This window comes from Schistocerca cancellata, chromosome 9 (assembly GCF_023864275.1).
Source record: "Schistocerca cancellata isolate TAMUIC-IGC-003103 chromosome 9, iqSchCanc2.1, whole genome shotgun sequence".
Classification (NCBI taxonomy): domain Eukaryota; kingdom Metazoa; phylum Arthropoda; class Insecta; order Orthoptera; family Acrididae; genus Schistocerca; species Schistocerca cancellata.
In genome coordinates, this window is record NC_064634.1 from 113,789,647 (window position 1) to 113,803,028 (window position 13,382).

A 13,382-nucleotide genomic window follows, 5' to 3' on the forward strand; every position below is an offset into this window, starting at 1 on the left:
AAAATTACCTAATATCAAAAGAACTAATTATACAGTTTTCAAGACATTTCAGTTTTTATATGAAATACTTTTTTATATATCATGAATTCGAAGATATTCCCTCTAAACCTATATGCCAAATTGCCTTTCGAGATGTGTTATACACCAAAAAGCGAACTTCGGCAAAAACATAAAAACATGTATTGCATCATATTTTGACCTCGCTACATACACGCCAACGCCCTTGTCTGTTCCACTAAGAACGTGAAAATTATTGTGGTTCTCGACGTCACCTATTAACGGTGAATGATATCCTTAGGTAAATGAAAATACTGCATAATAATAATGGACTATTTTGGAGTATGACACGATCTGTAATCATGATTTAACATTAATGGAGAGTATTTGCGTGGTTATTTGAGGTAGAAGAGACGGAGGTACCGGTACCGCTAAAAATTATCTTTAACAGTAACAGTGCCTTTGCGACAGAAAAGGGCATGAGGTGGGTTGCAGAATAGTTTTACACTCGCTAATTTCCAATATCGGTCGAGTTCTTCAGTTTACTAACCTCAAAAAATGACAGTTACATTGGCGCTTGAAGAGGCTCAATAAGCTTTAAAGGAGTGTAGCACACAGCGTCGTAAATATATCTCTCTTCTGACGATAGTGTTGCAACAAATGCATTAAGCTCATTACGGTTCTCAATATGAGTGGAACAAAGAGGAAAGCGTGTATTTACTCTGAGCACCTAATGTCATGGTGGGTTGCTTTAAGGGACCAGGTCGCCTTCGTGCGGCTTTTAACTGTCCGAGAGTCTGAGGCAAACACATTAACATAGCGGTCGTCAGACACACTGATACCGCCCCATTGAACGACATTGTGCCGGGCGCATGTGTTGGTGTAGCGGTGGAGAGGAAAATCGTTTTATTGTAACTACCATTGCTCGATAATTTATTACAGTTATTTTAGAGAAAAAATTACGAAGTAAATAGTGTCCTGCTTCCTGTAATATAAACACAGGAGTTGGTTTTCACTGCAACAAACACTATACAGATATCTATCAAACGCCATGAAACTTCTCTTAATCCTAGATTGAGAAAAAGATAAATAAATCACAGTATATCTATGTTTGTAATGGAACTGTGCGTATCCAAACGGATTAGATGTGTTTTCTATGAAAACTTCCCTTTTGTATTGAAGAGAACTTCGATGAAAGCACCAACTACAACTGGTTGCCACGAAAATAGATTTAAACCTTCAGGTCACGAAGAAGATAAACTATAAAAAAAAGTAATCCGACGTATATGACGAAGTTTAAGACATTTATTCAAACACCAGCGGAAAAATGCTGCTGTTGGAGCAGAAAAGAGGCGAATATGTTCTTCTCTAAAAGTCTGTCAGAGAAATCGGGGAACAGCTGCCTCAATCTTCATTCCGCCTTCCTCACCAAACACTGGTATTCAAATATGTTCTCGCTCTTTTAATACAGATCTTTCTAACTTCTTTTACTCAGACTCTCTTTGTAGTTAAGCCTTTACACTCAGCATCTCCCTCTCATACCACTGCCTATATATCTCTTTTTGCCATTGCCTCCTTTTCCTCCTATTGATTTACAGTGCATACCAATGCCACTGTCTCCTTTCTCACTTACATTGTCTCATTTTGTTTCTCTTTCCTACTTTTACTGTGTCCACCATACCTCAGCAGCTTAAAAATTCCACTACAATCACTCGTTTAAAATTTCAATTCAAAATACGCACTCGCCAATAACTACGCGTTAAACTTCGCCAGTGTCGGAAGGTGCAGCAACCACCCCCCACCCCCGCCTACGTGTGGTCCCTACTAATTTGTATTTTTCGTTTTCACTGTCTCTCTTTTGCTCCCAATCTTTGCACTCTATTCATCTCTCGTACTCCTACTTCTAATGTCTATTACTGTTCATCACTATCTCCTCCCTTCGGCTCCCACTACTGCTGTCTACATCCATCTTTCTTTCTCTTTCACTTCTTTCTCTCCCCTATGACCACTGTCTCCGCCCTCTTTCTCTCCCACTGGCACTGTCTCTCTGCTACACTCTTTCAACAAAAAAGAAACTGTAGGGTATGTTGCTTAAATAAAACATATTCTATAGGTCAGTAAAGTTTTGACAGTTTATTCATATACTTCGCCAAATTTAATTACTTCGAAATGTATAAAGAACAATTAAATACGCACAATATAACGTTAACAAAAAATCAATTTCTTTACATTTTTTTGGATATTTTGCTCACCGATTGTAATTCATCAAAAACGCTTGGCTTATGCTTTGTATATTAAGAAAGTGAAAATATTATTAGAAATAGGAGGGTTGTTCAATAAGTAACACTCCACATTTTTTCTCAGAACTTATTTATTGTTAAGAGTCAGAATTTGGTGACAATATACATCAAAATGTCTTGTCCATGTCCTCCTTTTCTATGTAGCCTCCATCACGTTCTTTGGCCGTATGCCAACGTTGTGGGAAAGCATGTATTCCCTGCTAAAAAGCTCTTGTCCTATGGGCGTAGACTGACACTCTCGTCATCTTCGAAGTGTGTTCCCCGTAGAGAATCTTCAAGCGGCCAAAAGGGGTGGAAGTCCGAGGGTAGATAAGGCCAACCCAATTTGGCGATGTGTTCCGGTGTTCACAGACTTTTATGTGGGCGTCAATTATCGTGTTGGAGCAAGATTTCTGCTGGATTCTTGTCCGATCGTACAAGTCGGAAACGGTGCTTGAGTTTATTCAGTCTTCACGTATACCTCTGAATTGATGGTTGACCCTCTTGGCATCACATCTACGAGAATGACGCTATCACAATTCCAGAAGACTGCCACCATGACTTTTCCGGCAGAGGGGGTTGTCTCGAATTTCTTCTTTCGTGGTGAATGAGGATTAAGCCACTCCATGGACTGCCTTTTTGTTTCCGGCGTAATGCGATGCACCCAGCTTTCGTACCCCATAACGATCCGTGACAGAAAGGCCTCTCCGTCGGTCTCAAAACGCTCCAACAATTCAGATGAAATGGCCTTTCTTTGAATCTCGTGGTCCGCTGTGATCTTTCGTGGAAGTCATCGAGAGCACCTCTTTGAATATCCGAGAGTCTCGATCATTGCAGACGCACTTCCAGTGCTGACCCACAACTGTAGAGCCAGTTGTCGAGTTGTGATGCGCCGGTCGGCAGAATAATGGCATGGTGTTTCTAGATGAATGTCGAAAGAACGTACAGTTAAAATTTGAGCCATTTGCTATGGTTAATTATTTAGATAACGGTGCAAAAACTGCTGAAACCGGTTTTTGCTGTTTTCTGCGTAAGTACGGTAACTTTGAACTTCTGGTTCTTGGTAACGGATAACGATATCAAAAAAGCCTCGAAATTCTTCGAGAATATTACCTGAAGAACACACAATAAAAACTTCGACAATTCTGCAATAAATAAAAATTATAGAGCTGGCCATCCCACAATTGTTACTTTCCATATCCAAATACATGGTTTTTGGGGTTTTCTCAGGAACCCCCTTGAACAAATGTCGCTTTCAGAAGCCGCCTACTGTTCACTCTAGACGACATGTCATGCAAAAGAACCAACCGATTTTAGTTCCGGTCTTCTGGGCTGGAGGAAGCGTTTAATGCGTAAATTATGACCCTGTACTGCAGGTTGGCTATAGTACGCCCATTCTTCCGTTGGATATACAAAAGATGTCTACGGAAGGGCTATCCAAAATACTTGACCGCTTACCTTTGTGATCAACAGAATCTGAAATATAATCCCCTGAGTAATCCCATTTTCGAAAGTGGCTTTTTGGAACAAATTGGTAGCATGCACTGTCGTGTACGAATCGATAATTATTAAATCGTAGTCTCAAATTCAATGGAGATAACTTCGAAAAATAATTTTTTATTTTGAAAATAAAGTTATTATGTTGACTTCTGTCAAACCGTTTGAATCCGCCTCCATATACTATGTCTCTCGGCGATCACTTCAGACATTAGTTCCGAAAAAGGAAAACAAAGCAGTTTAAGAGTACACTCAGCCATAAGTAAAGTGACTCGTCATGAATGTTAAGGTATAATACGACGCTAGTAGTGTGCTGATTCTATCGCACTTTTTTTTTTTTTTTTTTTTTTTTTTTGCTTCCTCCAACTTACGCAGACAGTTGAGAAAATTAGTTTCAGATGGAACCCGAAACACGATTTAACATGAGGTTCCTCATGAACGCAAAGGTTAACATAAGGGGAAATTGCTCTCTTAAATATTTTTTTTTCTTTACGTTAATCTCTCTGTAAATCACTTTCTATTTTTCACTTATACTGCCATCTTACTGCAGTCATGCTCATCGCAGTGAGAGAGCAAATGTCAGGAAATGCAATGAGTGGACTTCGTTATAGCCTTAAAAATAGCAACGTACTAATATTTGCTTTAAATTTATTCGAGGATCATCGATTTACATTTACTGCCTGGTTTTCGGTGCCATATGAAACACTCTTTAAAGCTAGTAACTACTCATATTATTTCTAATGTTTCACTAATATGGATAATTTAGATAAATCAAAAGTTAAGCCCAATTTAAAAGAAACTGTGAAAGGTATTATACCACCATTGATACGAGACTGTCTTATGTACGCTTGAAATGTGCGCGGGTTGAAATTTACTGAGTTCGTTCCGGTGGTGGGCATGTCTTTCGGAGAATGCGATGCCAATCTTGTACGTAACACGACAGCAGTGCTTACAATGTCCTTAAGATAAAATATTTGAGATCGGCACGAGGAAGATATGTAATTCACACTGCCACAAAAAGTAAGCTTCCGACGCAAAATTAACAACCGTGTAATTTCACAGACGGTTTTTAACTATGCAGTCACATCGGGAAGCGTGAAACAGCTGCATTTGTTCCACGTCAGCAACGGAATTATTTCAAGCAAAAAATGAAGTCAAGCGCCAAAGAAACTGGTGCAGGCATGAGTATTCAAATACAGATATATGTGAACAGGCAGAATACGGCGCTGCGGTTGGCAACGCCTATATAAGACAACAAATGTCTGCGCAGTTGTTAGATCGGTTATTGCTGCTATAGTGGCAGGTTTTCAGTATTTAAACGAGTTTGAACGTGGTGTTATAGTCTGCACACGAGCGACGGGACACAGCATCTCCGAGGTACCGATGAAGTGGGGAATTTCCCGTGGCACCATTTCACGAGTGTACCGTGAATATCAGGAATTCGGTAAAAAATTCAAAGCCCCCACATCGCTGTGGCCGGAAAAAGATCCTACAAGAACGGGACCAACGATGACTGAAGAGAATCGTTCAACGTGACAGACGTGCAACCCTTCCGCAAATTGCTACAGATTTCAATGCTGGGCCATCAACAAGTGTCAGAGTGCGTTCGAAAGATCATCGAAAAAGTCGTTCGGAGCAGAAGGCCCACTCGTGTACCCTTGTGCGCGACACAAAGCTTTAGGCCTCACCTGGGCCCGTCAACACCGATATTGGACTGCTGATCACTGGAAACAAATTGCCTGGACGGACAAGTCTCGTTTCAAATTGTATCGAGTGTACGGGTGTGGAGACAACCTTATGAATGCATGGACCCTGCACGTCAGTACGGGACTGTTCAAGGTGGTGGAGGCTCTGTAATGGTGTGGGGCGTGTGCAGTTAGACTGATACGACTCCGACAGATAACACGTACGTGAGCATCCTGTCTGATCGTCTGCATCCAGTCACGTCTATTGTGCATTCCGACGGGCTTGGGGAATTCCAGCAGGACAATACGACTCCCCACACGTCCAGAGGTGCTACAGAGTGGCTTTAGGAACATTCTTCTGAGTTTAAACAGTTTCGTTGGCCACCAAACTTCCCAGACATGAACATTATTGAACATTATTGAACATATCTGGGATGCCTTGCAACGTGCTGTTCAGAAGAGAAATCCATCCCCTCGTACTCTTACGGATTTATGGACAGCCCTACAGGATTCATGGTGCCAGTTCCCTCCAGCACTACTTCATACGAGCACATTAGTCGAGTCCTTGCCACGTCGTGTTGCGGCACTTCTGCGTACTCGTGGGGGTCTTACACGATATAGGGCACTTGTACCAGTTTCTTTTGCTCTTCAGTGTATTACGTAATACAAAAGAAACCTGAACAGCGATAACGCGGAAAATCAATGCTACACATTTATGAAGAATACTACTATGATAATTTCTGCTTCAGTTCGAGATTGATAGTGTGGTACGGACATAATTTAATGCCCGTATCACACATAACTAACTCAATCAATTCAACACTAGCAAGCTACAATTCAAGTTAAAAGACAGCTAGACAATTAAAACTACTCTCACATTTGCTAAAAAGTCTCTTAACAAAATTCTTGCGTGTACACAATCAGGCTGCACACAGCGTCAAAGGAAGAAAAAATGCCTTTTGAAGGAAATGACAAACCTGGCACAGGAGAACTGGAAGTCAATTATTGCTTCACTTTCCGTAATTTTTTTTAGGGTCATCTTTTTCCAGGAACTTCTTCGGTATCTCAGAGATAGGCGCCGCCTTTGTGCCGCGACGTGTACCCTCTCAATATTGCCCAAGTCTTACGCACCGTGTTTCGCCTTTTAGAGAAAATCGTGAAGAATGTGAGTTGCTTAATTGCACTACGTCGTAAGTACTGGCGCGTAAGTACATTTGAGTAGCCGCAACAAATAAATCTGGTGCCGATTAGCATGGTCGGTGCTATGTGCTGCTTCTCGAGATCTGTCCCCGTGCGTATGTGTCCATTTCTAATAAAGGGTGACATCGAAGTTTATAGGCGCACCTAGTACTCGGAGAAAAAAGGAAAAGCTTCTTATGAAGTATAGTTTGTTTCCTTCAGGGAAGAATAGAGAACATCTGCATTTAGAGTTCAACGTACAAGCGTAGTATTTCGAAGTCGGATATTGCTATATTATATAAATAAAGTTACGAACGTTTCAGTTACTCTTACAAGCCCTGATGAGCAACTATAGCAGCATCCGAAACATAGACACGACGCATGGAAAAAAATACGTGACCCAGTTTTACCTAAACAAGTCAGTGTGCTCCATTTACGAATCGCTGAGGAATTTCCCAGACATAGAAAGCGAGTGGTCATCAGAGACAAGGGTATCGTCAGGAGTGCCCCAAGGAAGTGTGATAGGAGCGCTGTTTTTATCTGTATACAAAAATGATTTGGCGGCGGTTGTTAGCTGATTATGCCGTGGTGTATGATACGGTGTCGAAGTTTAATAACTGCAGGAAGATACAAGACGACTTAGACAAAGTTGCCAATTGGTGGTATGAATGGCCGCTAGCCCTAAACGTGGAAAAATTTAAGTTAATGCGGATGAGTAGGAAGATCAAAACTGTAATGTTCCGATACGGTATTACTAGTGCCCTGCTTGACACAGTCAATTCGTTTAAATATCTGGTAATAACGTCGCAAAGCGATACGAGGTGGAACGAGCATGTGAGAACTGTCTAGGGAAGGCGAATTGTCGACTTCGGTTTATTTGGAAAATTTTGGGAAAGAGTGGTTCACCTGTAAAGGAGACCGCATATAGGACGCTAGTACTGCTCGAGTTTTTGGGATCTGTACCAACTCGGGTCGAAGGAAGACATCGACACAATTCAGAGGCGGGGCTGCTACATTTGTTACTGGTAGGTTCGAACAAAACGTAAGTGTTACGGAGATACTTCGGGAACACAAATGGGAATCCCTGGAGGGAAGGCGACGCGACAAACACTATTGATAAAATGCAGGGAACCGGCATATGAAGCTGATTGCCGAACGATGCATTGCCAACATGCATTGTCAGGGCTCATACGGCGGCATATAGACAATCGTTTTTCCCTCGCTCCATTTGCGAATGGAACAGGAGGGGAAACAACTAGTAGTGGCACAGGGTACTCTGCACCATACGGTGGTTTGCGGAGTATCAGTATAGTTGTATAACTACTCAGTAAGCAAATCACCTGACTGGCAGCTTGCCAATACGCTTAGAGCGGAATAACCTCCTCGCATATACCAGGACCTGCTTTCGTTTCTTTCCTAGACCAAAGACGGGCCCTTACGGATTGGCACTCTTCGGCTTCTTATACTTGTAGGATTTCGAGGTCAGTGTCTGGGCGATAATATCTCAAGCATCAAGCCGCAATTCTTGAAAAGAACTCTGTTAATTGTCTTTGAAGACTAAAACATTTTCGACCGTTGCTAAGTACAAAACTTTTTTACTTTTAATTACTGGCTTTAGAAAATAAATTTGATATAGACATGCGAAATTACTTGTTAAATTAAAAAAATATATATAAATCAATAAAAGAAAGGAACATTAAGGAATTTAAAAAAATCACAATTGGTAGAAAAATGGGATGATCTGAGAACTGATCGTCTCCCTTTTGTAGACGAACTTGCCACCTTAGCTGAATCTATAGAAGATGCAACAATGCAGATAAATCTCCTACAAGAGACCGCTAAAAATGCAGACCTACGTGAATATTAAAAAGGTTGTTGTTGTTGTGGTCTTCAGTCCTGAGACTGGTTTGATGCAGCTCTCCATGCTATTCTACCCTGTGCAAGCTTCTTCATCTCCCAGTACCTACTGCAGCCTACATCCTTCTGAATCTGCTTAGTGTATTCATCTCTTGGTCTCCCTCTACGATTTTTACCCTCCATACTGCCCTCCAATACTAGATTGGTGATCCCTCGACGTCTGAAAACATGTCCTACCAACCGATTCCTTCTTCTGGTCAAGTTGTGCCACAAGCTCCTCTTCTCCCCAATTCTATTCAATACTTCCTCATTAGTTATGTGATCTACCCATCTAATCTTCAGCATTCTTCTGTAGCACCACATTTCGAAAGCTTCTATTCTCTTCTTGTCAAACTATCTATCGTCCACGTTTCACTTCCATACATGGCTACGCTCCATACAAATACTTTCAGAAACGACTTCCGACACTTAAATCTACACTCCATGTTAACAAATTTTTCTTCTTCAGAAACGCTTTCCTTGCCATTGCCAGTCTACATTTTATATCCTCCCTACTTCGACCGTCATCAGTTATTTTGCTCCCCAAATAGCGAAAGTCGTTCACTACTTTAAGTGTCTCATTTCCTAATCTAATTCCCTCAGCATCACCCGACTTAAATCGACTACATTCCATTATCCTCGTTTTGCTTTTGTTGATGTTCATCTTATACCCTCCTTTCAAGACACTGTCTATTCCGTTCAACAGCTCTTCCAAGTCCTTTGCTGTCTCTGACCGAATTACAATGTCATCGGAGAACCTCAAAGTTTTTATTTCTTCTCCATGGATTTAAATACCTACTCCGAACTTTTCTTTTGTTTCCTTTATTGCTTGCTCAATATACAGACTGAATAACAGAATTTGAAAGAGAGTATTCCAGTCAACATTGTCAAAAGCTTTCTCTAAGTCTACAAATGCTAGAAACGTAGGTTTGCCTTTTCTTAATCTTTCTTCTAAGACAAGTCGTAAGGTCAGTATTGCCTCACGAGTTCCAACATTTCTACGGAATCCAAACTGATCATCCCCGAGGTCAGCTTCTACCAGTTTTTCCATTCGTCTGTAAAGAATTCGCGTTAGTATTTTGCAGCTGTGACTTATTAAACTGATAGTTCGGTAATTTTCACATTTGTCAACACATGCTTTCTTTGGGATTGGAATTATTATATTCTTCTTGAAGTCTGAGGGTATTTCGCCTGTCTCATACATCTTGCTCACCAGATGGTAGAGTTTTGTCAGGACTGGCTCTCCCAAGGCTGTCAGTAGTTGTAATGGAATGTTGTCTACTCCGGAGGCCTTGTTTCGACTCAGGTCTTTCAGTGCTCTGTCAAACTCTTCACGCAGTATCATATCTCCCATTTCATCTTCATCTACATCCTCTTCCATTTCCATAATATTGCCATCAGGTACATCGCCCTTGTATAGACCCTCTATATACTCCTTCCACCTTTCTGCTTTCCCTTCTTTGCTTAGAACTGGGTTTCCATCAAAGCTCCTGATATTCATGCAAATGGTTCTCCTTTCTCCAAATGTCTATTTAATTTTCCTGTACGCAGTATCTATTTTACCCCTTGTGAGATTAGCCTCTACATCCTTACATTTGTCCTCAAGCCATCCCTGCTTAGCCATTTTGCACTTCCTGTCGATATCATTTTTGAGACATTTGTATTAAAAAGGTAGAGTATTTAATAAATGCAAGGAAAGCATCAAAATTCAGGGAAACTGATTACCGAAGAATATCTAGTTGAAATAATACAACCAAACGTTTTGCACAAGAAGATAACCTAGCAAAAAGGGCAACAAAACTGCGAGTGGCTTTTCAATTAACAACAACAATTTTTATCCATAAATGTAAAACTCTGGCACGACAATACTGCCACTAATCAGAATTCCTTTACGCTCCAGAATGCCTTTTGTTAAAAAGAGCCAAATGATTATGTGAAATAAGAAATAAAGGAAAGAAAAATAACCATGAAAATCTTGGGCCAAAAATATGACAATGAGGAATGGAAATTAAGAAGTAATAAAGAGGTTTAAGAATGGATACAATCAACCAGATTAGATAACACCAAAAGTAAAGAAAGATCGAAGAAAGTGGAATTAGCACAGACACCCAGTCCGATGTAATAGACGGTAAGGCAAAAATTAAACACTAACGTGAAAGTCATAAAACCGGATTTGAATGACTATTACTGAGTAAAAGAGAAGAACAAGAAACATTGGAAAAGAAAGGAAAAGACTCAGAAAAAATTTTAAGACCACAAGAGAACAAAGATAACACCTGGACGAAGAGGAGAAACGAAGATCTATACAGGAACGTATACATAGTCACAGACAATAAAGAAGAGGGGATTAAAGTTTTGCGGTCATATCTAGAGAATGAATGACAACACGCTAATGATGAAAAATTGTAATTTCATTTTCAGATTAAAAAACACCACGAAATGGCTGGAAGAGACAAGAAGGGATTTGAGAAAAGTGAACGTCGCAGAAGATAGCATACAGGAGAGGGAAAATTTCAGGCTACTGATCAATACTGTAAACGATCAATACAGTAAAACTTCCTGTCCAGCAACAAAAACCACATCCCATAAGGGTGATGTCAAACCAACAGAGGTGGGCCATCAGCCAACGCTTGAAGTTTTGGGAGGATAAGAAGAAAAATATTGTACCTTAGTCTTAGGTTCTAAGCGGCCTATTATTGGCCAAATTATGAAAAAAACGAGGTTTATCGAAGAACGGAACAAATATTAGACACAACGAGGAAGAGAAGAGTTGTACTCTACGGACACCAACAAATGCTAGATTCGAAAAGAATAAAAAAGAGATTTTTAATTTTTAGGGCATCTAGAAAAAGCAAAGAAAGAGACAGGCACAACATGGACATAAAAAAGAAAAGAACAACATTGGGAACGTATGAAAAACTATGGGAAGGAAGGAAAGAAAGGAGAAATGTGGTCCTCAGTAGGCAGAACCAATAAAAAAAATTAAAAAATACTGCTCAATCTCTAGAGAGAGAAAAATAATTGTATTTTGTACTTGACGATTCGTATCTTCGTTCCAGATTCAATTGTGAATACTCGCATATTTCAGGTGATTAGTAGTTACAAATGAGATGTTTATTAATATGATTTTTCAATATGTCACGAATAATAATTCCTTTTATTATTGCATACGGAATTAAAAGTGAAAACGTTGCTGCCAGAGAAATTTGAATCAATGATATTAAGATTACCAAACTTGTACGCTATGCATTCGGCAGTTACGTTAATCAGCTCGAGACGTTTCGTACATAAGAGCGCTGCTCGAACATATTCTGATCTTCAAAGGCGATTTTTCCGAGTTTTTTTTTTTAATCCTTTTAACAATAGATATGAGTGAAAATCGAACCCCATAAGGTGTGCTTTTAAGTCTCGATACGTAGCTAGGAAGGATTACCAGTCGTGAGACTGACATCTCTCCACTTCGTTGTTACTTTATGCCTGGAAGCACGCGCCGAGCGGCACACTAGTCTCCTACGGATCGGGCGGCCTGCCGGTACGGAAAATCCGTCCTCCCACTCACCACGACGAAAATATGGACCGCCTGCTCCTGGTGCCGACATAGCACGCCCTTTAAAACACGACTCATCAAAGGCGCCGCCGGCACGATAACATCCAATTTTTACGTCCGCGCCCACCAAGTGATCGACGTCGCCAACGATTATCGACTTCCTTGTACAGCGAGCGTTAACCGACAAACCGCCGAGAGAAGGCGACGCGGGTGAATTAATCTCCACTCGAGGTGCCAGCAGTGATCTTGACTCGTTACGAAGCAGTCACTCTCGCAGAGGGTGTAACAGGTGGTGAACATTACAATACGAGAAGACACTAACACACACGGGTCAAAAGGAGCAGTGAATTAGCACGTATTGTCACATCGAAAATACAGTCAAGTCCAAAACCAAAAACAAGGTCGTTAGTGAAGCACAATACTTAGAACGGACACCGACATCCATCCAGAACAGAAATAAACTACTCGACTGAGAGGGTATTTTTTCAAACATAGAATTTTTTATTTACGCAAGCATTGAGTATTCGGTAATATACAAACATCACCAACAAAAGATGTTTCACGAATCTTCCGGGAAATATAAATATTAAATAACAAATAATTGCCGGTGACAGTCTGAAATGGCCACCCGCAGCACGTCTGGCGGCATCGATGCTAACCACTACATTATACGGCATGGCTAACCACTACATTATACGGCATGGACCATAGCTCGCAGCAATATATCACATTTTATGAAAAGATAAGCTTTTCATTTCGCCTGATTCAAGCAGGTGGATATATGCTATTTGACCAACAGCATCCGGAATTGACCACTAGATATCACGAGCGGCGGACTCGTCAGTATAAAACGAGGCCGGGAGTATTGTGTTATCTGTAGAAAAAGTAGTAATAGCAGAATGTGTTGTTCAGTACAGGTCACTGACTTGGAACCTTGACTACTCATTGGATGTCACCTGAGTAAGAAATCCATCACAGATATTTCAACCCTTCTAATGATGTTCAAGTCGACTGTTGGTGATACGACTGTGAAGTATAAAAGCGAAGAAACAACCACACCTAAACCAAAACTTGGCACGCCTCATTAACTAACTAACGGATGGGGACCGCCGAGCAGTGCGGAAGTGGTTTTAAGAAATCGCGGAAGGAATCACTCGTGAGATCGTAAGTGTCACCAGTAATCCAGCTAGCACAAGGACTGTGCGTAAGGAGTTAAAAAATAATGAGGTACAGTGGTCAAACAACTCCTTGTAAGCCATAGCGTTTCTGTAGTCAGTGCTGAGGACGCTGGAGGTCGAGTAA